This window comes from Onychomys torridus, unplaced genomic scaffold (assembly GCF_903995425.1).
Source record: "Onychomys torridus unplaced genomic scaffold, mOncTor1.1, whole genome shotgun sequence".
Classification (NCBI taxonomy): domain Eukaryota; kingdom Metazoa; phylum Chordata; class Mammalia; order Rodentia; family Cricetidae; genus Onychomys; species Onychomys torridus.
Genome location: NW_023411577.1, coordinates 50075 through 63794, shown reverse-complemented (window position 1 = coordinate 63794; position 13720 = coordinate 50075). Strand labels below are relative to the sequence as shown.

Below are 13720 nucleotides of genomic sequence, written 5' to 3'. Positions count from 1 at the left end.
TCCCAGCTGGATCAAGAACAGAAAGGGAGAACGAGGAATAACAGACCATGATAAATGAAGACCACATGAGAACAGGAATAGGCAGAGTGCTTGAGAGGTCCCCAGAAATCCACAATGCTATATCCTCTGTAGACTGCTGGGAATGGTTGAGAGAAAGCCTGATCTGACCTAGTCTGGCGATCAGATGACTAAACACCCTAGCAGTTGTCTTGGAACTCTCATCCAATAAATGATGGAAGTGGATGCAGAGATCCTCAGCCAGGCCCCAGGTGGAGCTCCAGGTGTCCAACTGTCGAGAAGGAGGAGGGACTGCAAGAGTGTAAATTGTTGAATCCAAGATTGCAAAAAGCACAGGGACAAATAGCCAATCGAATGGAAGCACATGAATTATGAACCAAAGGCTGTGGAGCCCCCAGCTGGATCAGGCCCTCTGGATAAGTGAGACAATTGAATATCTTGATCTGTTTGGGAGGCTCCCAGGCTGTGGGACCAGGACCTGTCCTTAGTGCATTTTTGTGTTCTGGTCAATTGAGAGGAATTATAACAAATATTATATGATATACTTTAAAACACCTAGAAAGTGTGATATTTAATGTTTCCACACAAATAAATTACAAGTGTTAGAAATATTTTAAAATCCCAGTATCAGGAGCTGATCAATGAACAGAACACCCTACAATCAAGGCAGATCCTCTCAGCAAAAATAACTGTTAGCACACTGTACATACCATCAATGTGTAAATTGTTGCCTGCCAAATAAAAACAAACTCTAACAAAAGAAAGAAATAGACAGTTTTAGAAAATAAAGTCTTCAAAGACAAAGTAAAAGTAATATAAAAAATAAGCCATGTAAAGATGGATATTACACAGAGAGTCTAAATTATATTGTCTTTGGGATCTTTAACTGCAAAGAGACATTTGATTATAAACTCAGATTATTTAAACCAATATGCATATTTTTAAAGGTACCTTGACTTCAAAGTTTGGATCTAAGGATATGTTGCTTTGGAAAGGAGCCTCTGCTTTTGTTTCCACAGAAAGCAAGAGGCTACAGATTTGTTCCAGATTAAGATACATCAAGTTTGACCAGCCAAGACCTCTTGAAAGGTCTCTGATGACACCATGGCCCAGATGATCCAATATCCAGAATGGTTTCAAGGCAACTGGATTAGACAATACACCCTCAAGGACTACTCCATAATCCTAAAATTTTCTTTATGTCCCTGTAAGAACACTGCACCCTCATCAAGCAGGAAGTAGTATAAGAAGCTACGTCCAAATTCCCAAATATACCAAGTTGGCTTTGGATATGGAATTGGCTTACTCCTTCTCTAAACCCAAGCATATTGCTGGGGAAAAAAAGGTTAAGTGATTTTTCTCTCCCATATCAGAAGAACCCTCTGGTGTGGATCAGAGAAAAACCAATATTTTATTTAAAGCAGGGTGATTATAAAAGCAATCTCTTTCTAAAGAAGGGGATAGTGTAGATGTGGTAGGATGAAGGAGTAGATTAATGAACCTACTTTTAGAGAACAAACAACTTGTTTAAAATGTTTTACATTGCTAGGGATTTTAGTTTATTGATACAAATTTAAAGTTCATTTTGTTATACTGTATATTTATTTCTACTGTCGTTTGAGGTATTATGTTTATGTAACTCATTTTTATTATAATGGATAATTTAAAAGTATAGATTAATAATTAGTCTTCTATGACAGTCAAACGTATAGTCATGTTAAGTTTTCTAGGTATACATAGATATTAATTTAGGTACGTAATCTTCAAACACTTCAAAGACCTACAGAATATGGCATTTTAAATGTTTTAAAATTTTAGACTTTTTAGATAGTGAGACATGTCTGCTCCTGGCATCACTGATTTACTTCAGAGAGGAGGATGGGCATCGAAGACACTCTATATAGAGTTTATCTTCTTCTTGGCAAAAATAGCCATTAGGGCAAGAAATTATTCTTGCCTGGACTGCTTGATTGACTGGACATACAGGACCCATAGGAAGGTGACCACTGAACTTTGCTTGGCAAAATGCTCCTTCAGGTTCCTACTACACAGAGGAAACTGCCAGACATTCTACAGGACACAGAGAGAAGTGACTGGGAGATTCTAGGCCTGTGGGCTAAAGACAGTTGCTTCAACTTTACAGAGGAACTTTGGATGACTGTCCAGGCTGCCAGCTGTCTCTGTCTAGTCTTGCAAGACTCCTGAAAGTTGCTTGCATCTTTCTCCCATTTCTCAGGTAATATTATATCCTTCTGAGGTCTTTGATGTAATTGAAAACTAGAGAGTTATAATATCCTTAGTCATGATAAAAGATAAGTTAGAGATGAAATCTTAGACTCACAAATAAATATAGGATAGATAGAATATCCTCTTTAATTTGCCAAATACAAATAAATTAGATATTATAACTGTATTTCTTGCTTGATAACTGTTTTGTTACATGTAATTTCACTATGTGAAAGTTAAAACCTTTATTTTTGAAAAAAGAAAAGGGGAGGTGCTGTGGGATGTTCTCTATGCTGTGAATGTGTTTCTCTGAATGGTTAATAAATAAAGTGCTGATTGGCCAGTAGCCAGGAAGAAAGTATAGGTGGGACAAAGAGAGAGGAGAATTCTGGGAGGTGGAAGGCTGGGGAGGAGACACTGCCAGCCATCCCCAGGACAAGCAACATATAAAGTACCAGTAGGCCACAAGCCATGTGGCAAGGTATAGATTAATAGAAATGGGTTAATATAAGATATAAGAACTAGGTAGCATGAAGCCTGCCACAGCCATACAGTTTGTAAGTAATATAAGTCTGTGTGTTTACTTGGCTGTGGGACTGGAGGGTGAGAGAGATTTGTCCTGACTGTCGGCCAGGCAGGATCAGGAAAACTTCAGCTACAATTATCTATGTAAGAATTGATTTCAGAGGGTCTAGTTCTTGGCCTAAACACAGCACTGCGGAAGTCATAACCTTGTGTGTGAGGAGCAAGGCTCCCCTTATTGCCAGACCAATAAAGTACAACTATGTCATCAGGAGTGCCTGCCTTTTTGGAGTTTGTGGTGACAGGTGAGAGGAAAAAACATGCCCCATTCTCAGGCTTTACTCTCAAGAAGTGCTTTTAGGGGTACTGGCACACCTCACAACCCCCAAGGATAATGAAGCCTGCTGCATTTAACTGATTCTACCTTCTCACTTAGGAGCACACAGTAAACCCAGCCTGTCAGTCCAGCCCAGTCCTGTGGTGACTGAAGGGGGAAATGTCCCCACCCAATGTGACTCATGGAAGAAATTTGGCAGGTTCATTCTGACTAAGGAAGGGCCACAGAGGCTCTCCTGAATGCTGGCTTCAGAGTATAGCTTGTCAACTGAACGATTCCAGGCTCTTTTCTCTGTGGGCCCTGTGATCTCCAGTCAAAGATGGACATTCCAATGCTATAGCAATGACCTGAGCAGACCACTGGTGTGGTCAGAACCTAGTGATCCCCTGGAGCTCCTGTTCTCATGTGAGATACCACCACCTTTCCACAGAAAGATGTAGAAATGATACATGTGCTGAGGGAGGCCTTGGTTTATGGCCTATGGGAGGAGTAGTCCATTGACTCAGATCATGGAAGACAGAGGGACCTGAGATATAGAATCCAAGACAGAAAGTGACAGAAAGACCTAGGGGTTACAGAAAAGGAGTTAATCTTCATGGGATTTCTGCTGCTCTGTATCAGCTTAAGTGCCATCTACAAGTGTGACTTGCTCTGTACCACTTTCAAACAGAACCACCTCCATCTCTCCTACCTCCTTTCAGGGAAACTCCACAAGCCCATCATCAAGGCTGAGCCAGGATCTGTGATTGCCTCCAGAAGTACTGTGACCATCTGGTGTCAGGGGAGCCTGGATACAGAAATATATGTTCTGCATAAAGAGGGAAGCCCAAAATCCTGGGGCACACAGACCCCAGAGAAACCTGAGAACAAGGCCAAGTTCTCCATGTCTTCTGTGACACAGCAACATGTGGGACAATCACTGTTACTGTTACAGCTTGGTTGGCTGGTCAGAACACAGGGATACACTGGAGATTGTGGTTACATGTGAGAGGACAGTCAGGGTGTCAGGGTCAGATTCTGCCCTCATGAGTATTCCCTTTCCACAGCCTAGTCCTGGAAAACATTGAGGCTGGCTCAGCCCATGTAAAAGGCTCTCACCCTCTTTCCTAGGAATCCACAACTATAAACCAAGCTTGTCAGCCCTGCCAGGCTCTGTGGCAAGTGCAGGAGGAAACACGACTCTCCAGTGTGTTTCATTGGGGGCATATGACAAGCTCATTCTCTCCAAGGAAGATGAGAAGTTCTCCACCTGGATTCACAGTATATACACATAATGGGCACTACCAAGCCATGTTCTCTATGGGTCCCATGACCCCAGGCCACAGGGGGACATTTAGATGTTATGGTTACTATAGGAATACCCCACCGTTCTGGTCAGTACCCAGTGACCCTGGAACTACACATCTAATGTGAGTCGTGCCCATCACTGACCAATCTTGTTGAGGCCATAAGTCTTTGCCAGGACATTTTCCCCCTGGGAAGTTGCTGATAGAGAGTGACTAAAAGAAGAATCTGCTCTCTAAGCCAGAGCCCCACAGCTGGGTAGAAGCAGTGACATATGCTGGGCAGGAAGGGAGGTGATAGGTGTTTGTTCAAAAGCTGCTCCCCATTCCTTAGCCTGTTACATTTCCTGCAGGACTGTAGGAAACCCTCCCTGTTATCTCACCAAAGCCATATCCTGGACCCTGGAAAGAGTCTCACATTGCAATATTGCTCTGACATCAACCATGATAGATTTGTTCTGTACAAGTTTGGGGCAACTGACTTCATCCAGCACCATGGCCAATAGACTCAGGCTGGTCTCTTTTTGGCCAAATTCATCCTGAGCTCTGTAAACATCTCTACTGGAGGCCAATACTGATGCTATGCTGCACATAACCTCTCTTCTGAGTCGTCTGCCTCCAGTGACCCCCTGGATATCCTGGTCACAGGTGAGCAACCAAGGAGATTTCATCAGGTAACAGCCTCTGCATAATCTTTTATGGGGAGCCTAAGAGGTGATCGTTGGGACTAGGGACAGAAAACATATGCAGGAACTGATGCAGAGACAGGGGAGCAGGAGAGGACCTCCGTCAGAGAAAAGAGACAGACCCCCAGGTTCTCAGGGAATAACCTGTTGTGGTTTCAGCTCAGAACAATGAAGACAGCCTCTCATCATCCCTCTACTCTTTAGGACAGTTTTCTTTCACTCCTTCTCTCCCAGTGAAGCCTAACTCCACAGCACATCTAGGAGACAAAGTGACTCTTCTGTGTTGGTCAAGGGAAATAGTGGACACTTCCATTCTGTACAAGGAGGGAGCAGTCAACCAACCCAAGTGACTAAAATCAAAGTTCCAAGATTGGTTTTTCCAAGCAGGATTCTTCATGAGTGCTGTGACTTCTGCCTTCTCAGGTAGTTACAGGTGCTATGGATCTCTACAGTCATCACTCTACCTGTTGATACATGCCAGTTCCCTTGTAGAGCTCAGTGTCTTGGGTGATGTAACCCTTAGCTCTTAGGATGAGTTACAGTCCAAAGCCTTAGGAGAGCTCTTGACTTGGGTAGGATTAAGGGGAGAAGAGGAAGGTTAGTCAGAAGGCACTTTCCCTTGCAGAGAAGTGGATGCCATCAGGGGTCCCTCAGGTAATGTCCACTTCATCATTTATTACAACCTAGGTAGAGAGTATGAGGATCCTGGGGAGGTTACAGGAAAGATGCAGAAGAGTGAGAAGGGGCAGGTCTCTTGGTTAGCATCTAATCCTCACCCTCCTTTTGTTCTTTTCCTAGGACCAATTAGAACCTCCAACCTGCTACCCTCAATGCCTATGCCAATAGCTGATTTTTGGGCATCTCATTGCAGGGAGTAGGCTCCAACCCCAGGCAGCCTGCTAACTCTTAGCACAGAAAAGCCTCATTACTCTGTCATTTAAGCCTGGGGTTGTAGGAGGCAAACAGATATTTCAACAGAGACCTCAGAAGCCCAGGGTTTAGTCTATGCTATAGAAGGTGACATCCAGAAAGAGATGTTTGGGCTCAGCCTCAATGATGGGGCAGGTGGATGAGGTGGAAAGCAGGGAACCCAGACATTCTCCTCCCCATCCTGCCACTAAGGTCCTGAGAACAAACCCCTCAGGTGCATGGAGTCAGGCACCAGAAGCCTGTGTAAAGACCCTGTTGGAACGTGCAGCCCTGAGTACAATAGCCGGTTACGGGCTGGAAACACCTGCTTTTTTTTTTTTTTAAGGAGACTGGAACCTAATCTTTATTTATAGGACACTGCAGGATATGAAATTTCACATAGAAATAAGAAACTCAGGACAGTTTTGTATAGTATGTATACTTCACAACTGTTCAAGTATAGTTTCTTTGTAAAAAGTGCTACAATAACAAACCACATTTAAAAAGAGTTCTTAGTAGAGAAACAGTAAGACAAATTTATGAAGAACACCACAGCACATAGCTAGCAAGTTTGTGCCTCAGCTGGGCATTAGAAGTTAAAGGTCCTGGGAGCCCCATCCTGAACTTGGAAGGCAAAGCCTTCAGAGGTAGTTTCTGGCACCACGTTCTGATCTTCCTCTTTCTCCACTGAGAAGTGCTTCTCAATCAAGCTTAATGAGGCCTTGTCTACAGACTCATTTTCATGGCTCCATAGTGCTTCAATCTTGTCCCAGGCTCCACACTCTTCGATAATTATACTGAGTGCCTGTCTCACCTAGTTTCTCAGCAACCTGAAAGATGTTAGAAATGGCATCAAGAATAACCAAAATAATTTTGGTATCTTTTGCACTTAAGAGGTTCATCAAAGGTTCTATTATGCCACAACGAACAAGATATGCAATCTGTTCAACAGTCCCACCACTGGTGTAGTTGGCTACAGCCCACACAGCTTCCTTCTGTGTCTTAAAGTCTGCCTTAGAGAGGACACCAACAAGAAATGGGACTATGACTCATAACTTGCTGTATCTGGTTCTGGCGTCCAGCTGTGATGGTTGACATTGGCCACATGGCCTCCTTCTGAATATTAGTCTTTGGGTTTGTGAGCAGGCTGGGAAAGACTGCAAGTGCTCCTGCATTACCACAGTTTGAGTCTGTTCATCAGTTCCAGTGACAATATTCCCTGTCTCTTAGTGCAGGAGTCACAGTTGGCAGTTCAACAGCTCCTAAAAGTTTCACAAGTTGGGACACAACTCCTGTCTTCACCACCGTTTCAATATGCTCGTTTGGACAGGTAGGAAATAGCCCAGCAGGAATCTGCTAATACTTCTGGATCATTGTGATGCAGGAGACAAACTAAAGTAGGAGGAATCTGCTGCATCTAAGGGGGGTGCGGGATTCTTGTTCCAACAGAGGTCTGAAAGTGTCCAGGTAAGATTACGTAAGTAACCACATGCCAAGGAAGACAGGTCAGAAAAAAGTACCAACAATGGGTCAACTGCACCGTATTTGATAACCAAATCCCGGAAAACAGAACCATCACCTGCAATGTTTCCAAGAGCCCATACAGCTTACTCGCTGATGTGAGCATGGGGAGATGCCAGGAGAGAAATGAATGCTGGGATAGCTCCTCCATCCACCACAGCCTTGGTCGGTTCAGATGTTCCAGAAGCAATGTTATTAAGCGCCCAAGCATATTCAAACCGAATCGGACTACAATCAGTTTTGCCCAAGAAGGACACAAATTTTGGGATCAAATCAGCCCGGATGTTGTTGTCTATAGGAGGCTGTTCCTCCCTAGAAAGCAGTTTCCGAGCAGCTTGAGTAGTTTTGAGCTGGCTTTCCAAATTGTTGCTTTTTATGCCTTTAACAATGTCCTCAAGAGACCAATTTACAGTGCCTTGATGGTCGCGGATTTCCTGCAGTGGAGAAGTAGCATCATCAGGAAATGAGCTGACGTTTCTCCTCTTCAGCATCTGGTCATCTTTCTTGGCTTTCCTCGGCTCCACATTAACTTCTATTTGGCGGTGCCGTATTTCAGTGCTGTCTTTTCCTTTGTTCTTGAATCTGTTGAGCCGGGCAGCTGGTGAGTTAGTGTTCTCCTTGGTGGACATGGCTGCAGGAATAAGGGAGAAAGCTACACAGCAGGTTCAGGCTTCCAGGAAAGGCGGTGCCGGGCTCTCAGGCTGCGGGGTCGGTGGCCCTCGAAACGTCCAGTGAGCTTCAGCCCTCAGACTTTGTCGAAACACCTACTTCTATAGACACAGAATTGGACAATACTCTGTTTATGGACTGCTGGTACTCTGCATCTTAAAAGGGAGAGTGTGGCCCTTTAAGTTTCATTCAGTGCTGGCCTTGGCTGTGACTTCTCCTGAGAGAACCTCATTCTGCAGTGGATCTGTCCCACAGTGATAGTTACATGTTCAAAGGTGAGGCACAGGGCCATGTCAGGGCATTCAGTATCCTTCCCTCTAGCTCATGGGGAAAAGTTCTAGTATTCTCTATGAGTTCTGTAACTATCACTCTCAGGTACACATACAGGTGCTATGGATACATCAACTCATTTCTAATACCTGTTGTCATGTGCCAGTACCCTGTGGAACTCATGATCCCACGTGTGGTGATCCAGATCTCTCTGAGCTGAAGAGGTATCTCAGCATTCTTCATTTACAACAATTATTGTCTAGGATGGGGTTAGAAATACTGCAGAGGGTAAGTCAAATGGAGAGTCACATTAATGTTGGTGGAATCAAACAGAAATCTTTCTAGAAATGTGCACTATCGTCTCTGCTAATGGAATCCAGAAGATTTAAGATACCCCACACATTTATTCTGCATTTCTAACATGACATGTGAAAAAGAAAAGAAATGGAGGACAATTTACATCAGAACTGCATCCAACTACATCATGGACTGATATGAATTATAGAGAAATTTCTTAGTCTGATGAAGAGAGCAACCTATGAGAAAGTTCATCAACAAAGCTCAGGTTCTTAATCTTATCAGAAACCATTTCTCATTTCTGAGTGATTATAAGTTAGTCTTTCAAAGATACCTAGGTGATCCCTGGTACTCAGAATAGATCTGTGGAATGCTCAGATCAAGGGAGAGATGGAAGGGGATCAGTGTGACAAGGGAACAGACACTCAGCAAAAACTCATTTAGGAAATCATAGGAGACTGAGCTGATGAATCTGCATAACCTCTACTGAGCTCACCAGAGATGCCACACTCAGAATGTTACTGTGGCTGCTCAAGGCAGTGACTCATGGATCAGTGACTCAAGACTCTTGTCAATTTATTATACTCTGAATTTGGTGTTTTCACTTGTGTTTTAACAGTGATGTTGAAAAAACTAGCAAGAATAAGAGATGGAACCCAGCTATGCCAGGGAAAACATTCATTCCAGAATTTGATAAGCTTATAGGATGAGAATGCTGGGTGTTTAGAGTAAATGAGAAAGTGGAACTCAGAAAAAACACTCAGATATCTTAAGCATGCACACATCCTATTTCTCTTCTGTTCACAGGATCATTTGAGACTATCAGTCCAACCTAGAATTTGCCAAACTGAAGACAATTGAAAAAAGAGAATTCAAAGTCATACCACAAGGAACAGAGGCTCCAAGTTATGTCCAGGGAAGACAGGGGGGCCTGGGAGAATATTTAATTGTCTTGAGGAAATTTTGACCATTTGTAACCTCTGTAACTTCTTTGTCCACAGCCATAGCATCAGAGAACAAGGATCACATAGTAGAGAATCTTATCATGATGGGGATTGCTGTCATGGTCCTCAAAGTCCTTATGATTCTGGTCTTTGAGACTTGGGGCAGCCAAAGACAGAACCATAATGCAGCTGGGAGGTAAACAGAAGAGAAAGAAGTACATCTCTCAATGTTTGAGAGTCTGGGTAATAAATCTGATGATCCCAAAATTTCTGTAAGAAAATCCAGTGAGTTTTGTTTGTTTGTTTTGGTTTGTTTGTTTCATTTTCTTTTTTGAGACAGAGTTTCTGTGTGTAGCCCTGGCTATCCTGGAACTCACTTTGTAGATGAAGTTCACCTTAAACTCAGAAGTCTGCCTGACTCTGGCTACAGAGTGGGGAGATTAAAGGTGTGGTCCATCACTGCCAGGCTGAATATCCATTTTTTATGTTGAAGAACTGTTGTGAGAGAACGTCCACAAATGGGAGCAAAATGTTTTGGGTGCAGGGGAAAGTGTGAATGTTGTGATGAAATCCTTCCTCAGCAAATGAATTCTATCCTTCCTCCTACTGGGGTGTTAGTTGACTGAACCAACACTTTTGAATCTATAAAGTAAGGGGATAGGCTGTCTCATCTGCCTGGATTGGGTCCTTATTTCTATATCTGTCCTTTGTCTCACATGCCATTTTCCATTTTTATAAATTGTCACATCATTCATGGCAGGGTACACTGTATATTGGACTAGAAACAAAGGAATTGTCTCCATAACAAAAATGATGCATAAATTAGAGCCCAAATTTCAAAGTCACTCTGTTTATGATGCCCCAAAACTCTCTTCATGACCCTTAACCTTTCAGTCTTCAAACATGTTCTTCATAGAGTTTCTCTTGAAATATAAAGCCAGTGTTAACACTCTGGTGGAATAAGGACTGTCTGTCAAGATATTGTGGGCATGATTTTGAACATGATTTTTTAATACAAATAGTGATTTGTGGCAGTTGCTGACTACTGTAAATAACCCCATCATAGACATGTGCAAACAGCAACGTGACATCATAGGTGTGGGGATGCGAAGTATTCCAAGAAACTGGTGTTTTTTCATATCAATCTCCATTCTCTATTTTTTACATATGCAGAAGAAATTGGCATGAAGAACAATCATCCTAGAATTGCCTTGGAAGGATGACTTCTTATGCAATGATTCAGATTTTCTACATAGAAATCATGTTATTGTCAAACAATAATATCACCCCTCTCCACTTGAAATGTTCTTTTATTTTATTTCTCTTCCTATATTTGCTAAGTTTCTAGTACAAAGCTGAAAATGTATACAAAAAAGGTGAATCTGTTATCTTTTTTAGGATTTAATGAAAAATTTCTGCTTTCTCGCCATTCACAACAACGCTACCTTCAGGCTTTTGTTACATGAATTTATTCTGACTCAGGATGTTCTCTGTCCCTAATTCACTGTGTTTATGAAGATTGGCCCTGGGACACTGATTATGTATGTTTTTAATTTTAGCCTTGCTACTATCAACAGTAACATGATTTTGAATGTTGAATAGGATTGTTATGACTTTGTGAATTATTCTTTTTTATGAGCTGTTTGTTTTATTGTATAATGCAATCTCATGGCTAACAGCAGGGTATGATCCGATGAATTCACATTTAGTCAATGTTTTTCATGGTGTTAACATCATAGAGTATTTACACTATCATGTCACAGATTACTTGCTCTTCAAGACCATCTTTACATGGATCATGAATGACATTTTTCAAAGACTTTCCAGTTGTTTTCATGAGAGATTATATATATTCATCTAAAGTCTTTGTCTTGACTTAGAGTTTGGTGATGCTTGCCTCACAGCATATCTTAGGTTACATGTTCTATTCTATAGAAATCTTAGGTCTAGAGATTCTGATAGCTGATTCTCACACTTACCCTGAAAGAGAGGTCATTATTCTAATTGGACTCAGGAGAAGGCCATGGGAAGATAATTACCAGTTTCAGTTTGAAATGAACTTCCAGCTATCTGGCTATCCTGTACTCAATTACTCTATCTGAGCATATCTTTTTGGATTGTTTTGTTTTGCATGATTTGTTTGAGATAAGGTCTCCTACAGAGCACTAGCTGTCCTGAAACTCACCACATAGACAATGCTGACCTCAAATTTATAGATAGATATCCACCTTCCTCTGCCTCCAATGTATGGAGATTAAAGGTGTACACCACCATATCTAGCAGCTGAGCAGATATTTAAGTTAGGAGGATGTCTGAAACCTCAGTATAACTTCACATTTTTCTCATGGAAATGTTATTTGGTCCCATCACACATTCATCTTACTCTGGCAGGCTCATGGATTGAGAAGGCATGTTTTGATTCTGATCCAAGACTTTTAAAGTGAACTCTAGATATTTAAACTCTGATAGTTACACCACTGAAGTTAAGTGGAAGGGGTATAGGGAGCTGAAATGCCACAAAACACCAGCCAGCCCAGATGCTCTATGGTTCTTTCCACTCTGTGCACAACACTTGTTCATAAGAAGTCATGCAACATGGTGAAGGCAACGGGTTTCTGATAAAAGCCTGAGCAGAATCTCTTGTCTCTGATTCAGTTAACAAATGGTTGTCCTAACTTCAACCATTGCCAAACTTTCCTAATAACTCAGAGGCTTTTGTGTGAAGCTGCAGGAGGAGACATGAGCATCCTCAAAGTGAACCAGAAGAGAAATGGCTGGATGGATAGAGCAGAGACACCCAGTATCCTGGGAATTCTAACCCTTTCTCCTATACCTGGGTCAGCACACTATGTGCTGGAATCAGGGAAGAGGAGTGTACATGTCAGGAGTACCAAAATTGACTCCCTGGCAAAGCCCTCTGAGGTGGATGGGAAGTTTCATGAAAATATGGAGTAACCCTCATTCCCTGCTGCATCAGGTCTCTCTCCATTCTTCTTGTAGTCTTCATCCCTGTGGTACCATGTGAGTTCAGCACTTTTGTCTGGATTTATTTGGAACCTAGCAATATCAAACCTGAGAGCTCAGGATGAAAAAAATGTTTTCCCAGCTCGTAATTAAAGAAACAGCTTGTGCTCTCTGCTCAGTGAGGGATACCAGATGGTGGAAGCTGTTTCCCCTGGAAATTATTTCCCCCGATTCACCATCTGAGGTCCCATAATACAGGAGTTGAGGCTGCTTCTCAGGAGGTCATGAATGTCAGGGGCACAAAGGAGTGAGATCCAAGGCCTTTCTTCCTGATACAATGCACATCCAGTTTTCATTACACTTCATTATCCATTCAGCATCTTTTTAACTACACTACACACAGTACAACTCATAAAGACAGGTTGATACACTTAGAGAACACCTATGTGTTATTATTTGTTCTAATAATGTGATAGTTTATGTTTATAAATAATAGTAAATAGTAAAACCATTCTACCTGGAGATATTTATGTGAATAAGTTTTTGAGTTCTAAGTATGTTTAAACACATAATATACAGAGTTAAAATGCAACTATTTATATTCATAAATGTGTATTTACACATGTATACTTTTGAAGAAAGAAATATTCACGGTAGGAAATTTTCTTTATAATAAAATGCGTAGAACTGAAATACAAGTATTATGTGTATTCCTTTATCTGTGGATCCTAAATTTTCTATAAACACATAAATAATACATATTGCCTATATTACATATATATTCATTGAAATGAATAGTATTGCTTACAGAAAAAGTGCAATGTGCTTGTGTGGTTGTGGTAAAACTACAACATATACTTGTTTGAAAACAAATTCAAGAACTATTCATGCTCTGCAATGAGTAGAACACTTTAATGAACACTTTAAAATTTCAATAAAATTTTCATTTTATGCTAAATGATTTATTTATTTTATATAATTAAAAAGCATGCAGTAGAAAGTAGTCATAATTGAATACAACTTCTACAAATATGGAATTAATCTAAATGTCCAAATAAAAATATTTTTTCATAT

At 41.4% G+C, this 13720-nt stretch overlaps 2 pseudogenes; one reads left to right on the top strand and one right to left on the bottom strand.

Moving 5' to 3' along the window:
• Positions 1–3028: 3028 nt before the first annotated feature.
• On the top strand, positions 3029–9882 carry LOC118575232 (annotated as a pseudogene).
• LOC118575233 lies at positions 6571–8131 on the bottom strand (annotated as a pseudogene).
• Positions 9883–13720: the final 3838 nt, after the last annotated feature.